We start from the raw sequence: 8,772 nt of genomic DNA, 5'->3' as shown, positions 1-8,772 counted from the left end.
GTCTACTTAATCAAATGATAACTCTTAAAAGAAGGACTGGATCATTTCTGAAGAGAGATATTATCTTGCTGGCCCTGAAGAAGCAAGTTGCTATATTGTGAAAAGGCCTGTGATAGTATTCCCAGCTGTGAGTCAGAAAGACAACAGGGACGTCGGCACCATAACCATAAGAAAATGAAGTCTGCCAACAACCACAGGAGTTTGGAAGAGGACCATTAACTACAGGAAGAAATATAGCCTAGCCAACACCTACATTTCAGCCTTATGAGACCCTAAGCAGAGGACCTGGTTATTGCCTTCTCGAAACTCCTGACCCACAGACTCTATGAGGTAATGAATGGGTTTTGTTTTAAGCCACAAAGTATTTGTTAATGCATTAAAAAACAATGCGAGCCTCCTATAGTTGTTTTGTTTAATTCTTATGAAATTGTCTTAGTTTGTTCAGGGTGCTATAAAAGAACGCCTTAGACTGGGTGGCTTATTAACAACAGAAATCTATTTTTCACAGTTCACAAGGCTGGGAAGTTCAAGACCAAGACACTCGCGGATTTGGTGTATGGTGAGGACTTGCTTTCTGGTTTATAGATGGCTGTCTTCTCTCTGTGTCTTTAGATGATAGAAAGAACAAGAAAAATTTCTGGAGCCTCTTTTATGAGGGTACTAATCACCTAATAAAGGCCTCACCTCCAAATACCATCACATTGGTGAAATAAGTTTTAACATATGAATTTTGGAGGGCCATATATATTTAGTCTATACCAGAAGGGTTGTAAAAATAAAATGCAGAGGAAATGTTAGCATCCATATGACATTTATGGGACTTGAAGAAGTTAGATAACTTGTTCCAAGAATGTAGTATATTACTGAGGGATACGGAATCAGAAGAGCTCAAAGTTAGACCCTTTAATTCCAGCATTATCCATGTTCCCATGTTCTTAATTTTCACAGTAAATTCTGTTCATTTCCATTGTTTCAATAATCTTGTAAAGTTGGTAATAATATACTTATTTTACAAAAGAAGATACTGTCCCAGGGATAGTAAATAACTTGTCCAAAGCCACACAAGTACATGGTGGAAATAGGATTTGAATATAGGAGTAAAGTAGCCAAAAATTTTATTTTTCTAAACAACACATTAAACATGAGAGTTACTCACCTAGTTAAAGGGTAGGATACAGGCAATCTGGGAAATTATGTTTCTATCCACTTTAAACTTCTATTTTTTACTCTGTGATGTACTGCAGACTGCCATTTGGCACCCAAAAATTTTTGTCTCTGTGCTGTTTTAAAAGTTGATATTTCTACAATCCTCCATCTTATTTTCATTATTACACACTCAGATTTCTTCAACAAAGCATGAATGCCATGTAGTAATCTGATAAGTCACATATCGAGGTCAAAATCAGAAAAAAATCTTATAATAAAGCTGCGCTTTTGGAATAGTATCCTAGGAAATAAAGCACCATTAAAATAATGTGGTTGACTGCATGAACTGAGGTTTTCATTTTATTTCAAAATAACTTGACATGTATATTACAAATACAATGCTCTACTGTTGTAGCAACAAACTTCCTATGATATGTTTCAATAAAAAAACTAAAAATGTAAAATTAAATAATAAAGGTTTGTATTTGGGCCTTCATAAGTCAGAATTTTTTAAATTAATGATATCCTTAACTGTCGCATGTTGCCAATATTAAGAGAGACATGTGATTGCATTGAAAACTATAGTGACGGAGCCACGGCTAACAATACATGTTTTAATTTTTTTCTAAGTCACTTTGTTTGATACTGTTCACTTCTTTTCTGTCATTACTACTATCAGTGCTCAATAAAGAGAAATATTAAAGAACACAGAGGTTATGTTGCTGTAAAATCTAAACAATGGAAACATGATAAGTTAATGAGTCAAGGAAGAAATATAGATAATAAAATGAGAAAAAAATCTACTATGTTTAGTGTTAAATTAAGTATTAATGATTTTAGAGTGTGAATGACATATATCTTTGCTAAAATTTTCCAAATTTAGGCCTAGGATACTAGACTTCCAGAAATCCAAATTGTGGCTAAATAAAAACTCCAGGTCTTTTTGGATTAATGGGAAGTACATCGTCAGAAACCATAGTACAGTTAACCTCTTACTAAAAGCCTCAACATTCAGAATCTTACACTTCTGGTGTCTGTATTTCAGTAGACCTACTTTATTTTATGATTTCTAACTCTCGATAATCTTTGAAACACTCGCTGCTCTCTGCCAACACATCTAGGTTTGTAATCTCCTTTCCAAGGCATATCTGATAGTATCAGCATTCACAATTTGCCTTTAATATAGAAGAAATCTTTTGGAGAAATGGCTTTGTTTGATAGTTTATCTTTATAGGTAAAGAAGACTAGAAATTATAATTCATTATTCTTCAAAACCACCTGTACAAATGACATTTTCTCCTATATAAGCCACTTGGAAGAAGTACCATAATAGATTGCTAATAACTTTTAAAGAGTTTTAATTTCTTGAGTTCACTAGATCATTTTTTTTTTTAAAGTATGATTGGGTCATCATGAGAACTCATAATGAAACTATAGAGTACAACATGAGATTTACATTTAAAGATAAAATAATTGTTGATAAGTCTATATTATAAAATACACTAGCCTTGCCTTCTAACATTTCAGAGTTTTTTGCCTTTCACACTTATCTTCCAGCTTTTAAAGATGGTGTGTATAACAACAACAACAACAAAAAACACACAATAAATTAGAAGAACTCTTATCCTTGCTTTTCAGGCAGCAAAGGTAAGGCAATGTAAGAATATCAAAGATAATTAAAAAGTTTGAGAGCCACTGAGCAAAATAAAGTAAACATTAACATTTAAATATACCTACTTCCACAAACATGGACAAACAATTCCTGCATCACCATTGGGCTTATACAATGGCAAGTTCTTCTTACAAAAATTACTTTTTGTTTCTTAAAAATAATCCTGATTTAATACCTTAAAAATCCATATTTAGTATAGTGGTTCCTAGTTGCTAAAGACAAAAGTTTTCATGGGAGTATTAGGGAAAAAAATGACTTGTCACACTCTTCAGAAAATGGTAATAGTAATAAATGAAATGCAATCTGACAGTTTCAATTTAATCGGTATGTCATTGTTTTGTCTTAAGAGAGCAAATCACCCTAGGTTGAATACTTAATTTGCTCTCAGCAGCAAGAGGTGGGTAATGAAAGCAAGAATCACTAGTTGCTTATAGTAGGTAGTGCAATTAGGGCTGCTCATAACAATTTAAATTAGATCTGAATTGTGGAAGGGATTGTTAATTTAGACAAGTATAAGTTTGGAAGTCTACATGGCTTTAGCATATCAAGTATGCATGACAGGCATTTTTTGCTCCTTCATTTCAAAGCCATAGTTTTAAGGTGTTGGTAATGTTTGCAAAGCACAATGGTTTGTAACAAAAAATACTCATTTTATATGTGTGCAAATGTAGTTTGCTTCTTTTTACTCAATGACCTTGATTGACCTCACAGATTGCAAAGACCTTGTCAACTTACAATCCTTTATTTTATTTATTTATTTATTTTTTTATGCCTACAGCACCTGGTCTTCCTAGGTAGTCTCCCATCTAAGTACTAACTAGGCCCAACCCTGCTTAGCTTCCAAGATCAGATGGGATCGGGCTTGTTCAGCATGACTGTAGACCCCAATGACTACATTTTCAAGCACTGAAAAAAGCAAGGGGGAAGCAACCAATTACTTGAGGGAAAGTCCTAAGTAAAATTATCCATTCTGTTTGCATATCAAGGGAATAGAATTACACTAAACAATTAGGTAAACAAACTGGGATCATTTATTTAGACTCCATTATGAGATTTACTGCAAAATGAAATGTTCATAAAAAAGTTACTTTATTTTGCAATTTATTTGCCCTTTGTAGAATTATTAGAAAATTTACTATTATATGATGACATGAAATTCGTTCATGTCAGCACTTAGTGGTAAATCTGGATTTAAAAAGCTTATTAAAGAAGAAATGTTAGCAAAAGCAAGGTATTTCATTTCATATGGCTTTCCCTGGCAATGTTTTACAACTTAGAAGTGAATTAGATTACATTAAAATAATTAACGTGCTGATACTGTTAAAATTTCTAAGAAATACTACAATTTCCAGAAGATCTTAATTATTGAGAGTCAGAGAAGAGAATCTTCTTGTTTGAGAAGGCTGCTAAATATAATAAACCAGAAGAGGTCAACTATTCAAATTCTCATGTAAATTTTAGATGTACAAACTGGAAAATGTATAATTTCCTATGTCAATTCCTAGTCATTGACATATGGAATTACAGATTTTTTTCATAGCAGGTAAAGAAATTTTCCCTATTTACTACAACTTTAACCTAAAAGAATAAATGGTTATTATTGGAACCCAGCTACAAAGACATATAAATTAGATAAACCATAGAATGCTGGTTTGCAAAAACAAGACTTGATAAAATATGATCAGAGCACAGCATGGAGTATTGAAGGAAAATTAAGGAGAAAAGGAAAGCCAAGTACCAATCCTGAAGATGTTTCTCAACTAAAGATGGAGATGCCCTGTTCGATCTGAGAAGCACGATATATTGAACTATTTTATGTTTAGATTTACATACACTTAAAATAAAAGAGCTATAAACTCTAAATCTTTCTCCATTTTAGTGGTTCTATAGCTTTCTTGCCTTCTGTACCTACACTAATATAGGTAGTTAAACACTGATTGCTAACTTATCTAATACTAAGTAATCATAATATACGTCACTTTTTTTTTTTACTTATTAGATTGTCCTATGCAAAGCACTCAAAATTAAAATTATTCAACAGTTATTTATTAAACATCCTTGTGTTTAATGAGTCAGTCACATTCACCAAATGTGTGTTAGAAATCTACTAAATATACCATGCTCTTGGGACACATCGATGGGAAAGAAAAGGGTGCAAATTCCTGCCTCGTTAAAGCTTACATTCTAAGGGAACAATCAAAAACCAACAAAATAAGATGTGAATATATAATACACTCTAAGAAGTTAAGTGGTATGGACAAAGGAAAAAAGCAGAAAGGGAGTAGCAGGAGATATATGTGTATGTAATGGTGGGGATGAGTGGGTGCACTTTTCAATAGGGTAACGAATGTAAGCCTCATGGAGAAAGTCATACTTGAACCCTGACTTCAAAGAGGAGAAGGGGTTGGTTATTCAGATATCTGGGAGAAATTTTGCTTCTAGAAGAAAGAGCATCTGGTATAATCATCCTAAGGCAGGAGTAGCCCTGACATCTCAGGTCTAATGTGAATGGACCAGAATGACTGAGGAAGATAGAAAGTGATAGGAGAGTGTGCGGTATGGAGGAGGGGGATTGTGCAGACAATGCCTTGCAGACATATGTAAAGACTTACTTTTCATCTTACAGACCCTTTCATAGAGAAGCTATTCTAGTGAACATATATATAAATCAAGATATCTGAACCTTGGTCCTATTGACATTTTTTGGCCAGATAATTCTTTGTTGTGCAGGGCTGTCTAGCTTATTGTAGGATGGTCAAGCATCATAGCTGACCTGTACTGTTATGTGAAAGTAGCACCCACAAATAAAATGAGTCCAAATATTGCTGAAAGTACCCTGGGGGGAAGAAGTAGGTTAAATTGCCCCTCATTGAGACAATTGATATAAATAAAAAGTACTTAGGCACAAAAATGTTAAATAACTGATCTAGGATCATTTTTATTATCCAGCTAATAAATAAACCTGACTCCAGATGGCATGTTTAATACAATACATTTACTCCATTGCTTGGCTGTATCATTGATTTCTTTTCTGGTTCATTTGAATCCAAGATAGTTGACTAGAGTCATAACGTTGTAAACTCTTGAGCAATTTTTATCAGCACCACATAAAGTAAAAAGTAGCTTTAAGTGGCCAGACAGGTTTACCTGTAATGAAGTCCAGGAATGTAGCCAGTACATTAACTCGCAATCAGTGTTTAGAGCTCTGAGAGGAGCATGGTTTACAATGGGATATACCTAAAGCTGTTACATGGTGAACTGGAATAAGGTAAGAAAAGAGACAAAGCTTTGATACGTGGAAGTGCAATTTCTAGTGAAGCAGGAGAGCTGTGGCCAACTGGGAATCCACAGTATCTGAGTGACCAAGCTGGTATGCTGCAATGTCAAAAGGCATCTTCCCTTGGTGTGAGCAAAAATACAGTACTTTCCAAAGTTTTATTTACCTGTGGTCAACTGCAGTCCAAAAATATTAAATTTCTCCAAGCTTTGACATTGTCTGTTCCTGACATCAAACAATCAACATTGTCATGACTTGATAACCCAGGATCACCTGGAGCAGATGATCATCCTTCTGACACATCATCAGAAGGTCAATAGTAGCTTAACACTATGTTGCGATGCCTATGTCATTCATCTCACTTCGTGTCATCATGTAGGAGCTTTATCATCTCACATAACCACAAAAAGAAGAGGGAGCATGGTACCATAAAGTATTTTGAGAGAGAGAGATCACATTTACATCTTTTTTATAGTATATTATTATAAATTATTTTATTTTATTATTAGTTATAATTGTTAATCTCTTCTGTGTCTGATTTATAAATTAAACTTTATTATTGGTATATATGCATAGGAAAATAACAGTATATATTTATTGGGTTCCATACTATCTGTAATTTCAGGCATCCACTGGGGGCTTTGGAATTTAGTTCCCAGGGATAAAGGAGAACTAATCTATAAAGAAATAGATTCATAAAATGCCAAGAAATGGGCTCTAAAATTAATATGGTTATAAGAAGACATAATTTTGTTCATAAAATATGGAAATTGTACTAGTTAGCAGACAGCTCTGAGGAAAAAAATATATATGGTATGTACTAATTAATATGTACTATACTTGTAGGCACATTAGTATAGACATGTAGAGAAAAGTTTTGGCTGTTTCTTCTTTTTGGTGCATTGACTAATAATAATGTTCATTGACTAAACATGTGTTGGCTTTCTTTTTGTCACTAGTCCACTTTGTATCATATACAACGACAATTTATAATTATCAGAGTATCATAGTTTTCTCTATTAATTTACCTTCTTTAAGAGAGTCATCAGAGACTCTATTCTATATATGACTGCAATACATGGCATAACAACTTCCATATTAAATTTAAGTAAACATTAATCAAACACATTTATGATAGCTAAATATATCTTATGTTAGTTTGAATAAAAAAGTGGGATTCATTCAAAGCAAAACATATTGATCATTTTTATATGATTATTAAGAGTAATGTAAATATTTTTATGAATTAATAAGCTTATGGAAGGAAACAGAGTATATAAATCATTGACATGCTCTATCTCTCCTCTCTCTCTCTCATCTCGTGTTTTGACCAAAGAATTAAGGGAGTGATCTAATCTAGTTTTCTTTTGAAGCCTTACTTACCATCACTCAATTTATAAAAATAATGGATTTTTAGAGTAGTTCTAAATGATTTTCTGTTTTTTCAGGAAGACCTGCCTTGATATTTGGAGATGGAATGAGCTGTGTACAAATGGGGATTTAAAAAAAATTTCCAATATTATTACATATGTAAAATCGATGTATTTTACTGTTAGTAATGGAATTTAAAGTATTTAAGCCAAGATCATATTTTATGCTAATGTTTTTATTATTCTCATTGTCAACCTTAAATTTACTAAATTATCTACTTCAGATCATATTACCTTGACAAAAAAGTAAGAACTCATATCACATGTATACTGTTTATTATTTTCTATTACCTCCATCTTATAAATGAATACTGCATTAGATATGTTTTTTTAAATCTTAAACTTACTCCATTATTTTTAAAGATCTGTTAGATATTTCATAGTATGACTGTATTATAATTAGTTCCACCATTCCAATAGGTGGATTTTAAGGTTACATTCTGATGTACATGTTTTAGGCGACTTCATTGGGTGTGCTTTGGAAAGATAAGACTTGGTTCTTCTTTTCTATGCAGGGGTTAGTTTGCTTTTCACAATAAATATTTGTATTTGAAAGATAATCTCATAAAATATTTTTTTTTAAAAAACCCATTGATTGTTAACTTGTGTTATCAGGGTGAATACAAATGCCTTTTAATTTTTCATCATTTAAAAATGTGTCACTCCTACACTTTATACTACATACCTTATTTTAGATATGGCATTTAAGATACTACTTAATAAGCACAAATAATTATACTTTATAAGATAGGCTTATATTATTTAACTGAGTTCATTGTGACTCAAATCAAGTTTGGATTTTCAAACTTCAGTTGAGTGAGCTTTGCCTCGAAATGAAACTGAAAGTGCCATGTTTAAACCCCATCACATAATATACTTAAATAACAAATTTCAATAACGAATTCAAAAGAAGTACAATTCCTCTTGCTTCCATTTTGCTTAAGGTGTCCTGACCATTTTCTACTTCATATTAAAACAAATCGAAAGCAGCTCATCCCGTGTACTGATGTTTGTTCGCATTTCATGCAATAGGGAACAGGACAATTTACTGAAGTTATTATCTGTGTTTCCTTGTCTGCTGAAATATCAAAGGTGTTGATTCATGGCTCTCTAATTCTGATTTTGGTATACCTGAGTGACAAGAGAGGACAAGGGCTCAGAGAAAATATATTGAGGGAGAAAAGAGAATAAAAGGTATTCAGACAGAAAAATGGAGAAAGGAGTCGAAAAAGGAAAAAATAACTTAA

The 8,772-nt window shown here is 32.7% G+C and overlaps 1 pseudogene; it reads right to left on the bottom strand.

Moving 5' to 3' along the window:
* Window positions 1–3,587: 3,587 nt before the first annotated feature.
* On the bottom strand, window positions 3,588–3,701 carry LOC112485710 (annotated as a pseudogene).
* Window positions 3,702–8,772: the final 5,071 nt, after the last annotated feature.

Source organism: Pteropus alecto, unplaced genomic scaffold (assembly GCF_000325575.1).
Source record: "Pteropus alecto unplaced genomic scaffold, ASM32557v1 scaffold5, whole genome shotgun sequence".
NCBI classification, from domain to species: Eukaryota; Metazoa; Chordata; class Mammalia; order Chiroptera; family Pteropodidae; genus Pteropus; species Pteropus alecto.
Note: the sequence above shows the minus strand (reverse complement) of the source record. Positions and strands in the feature narration are given on the sequence as shown.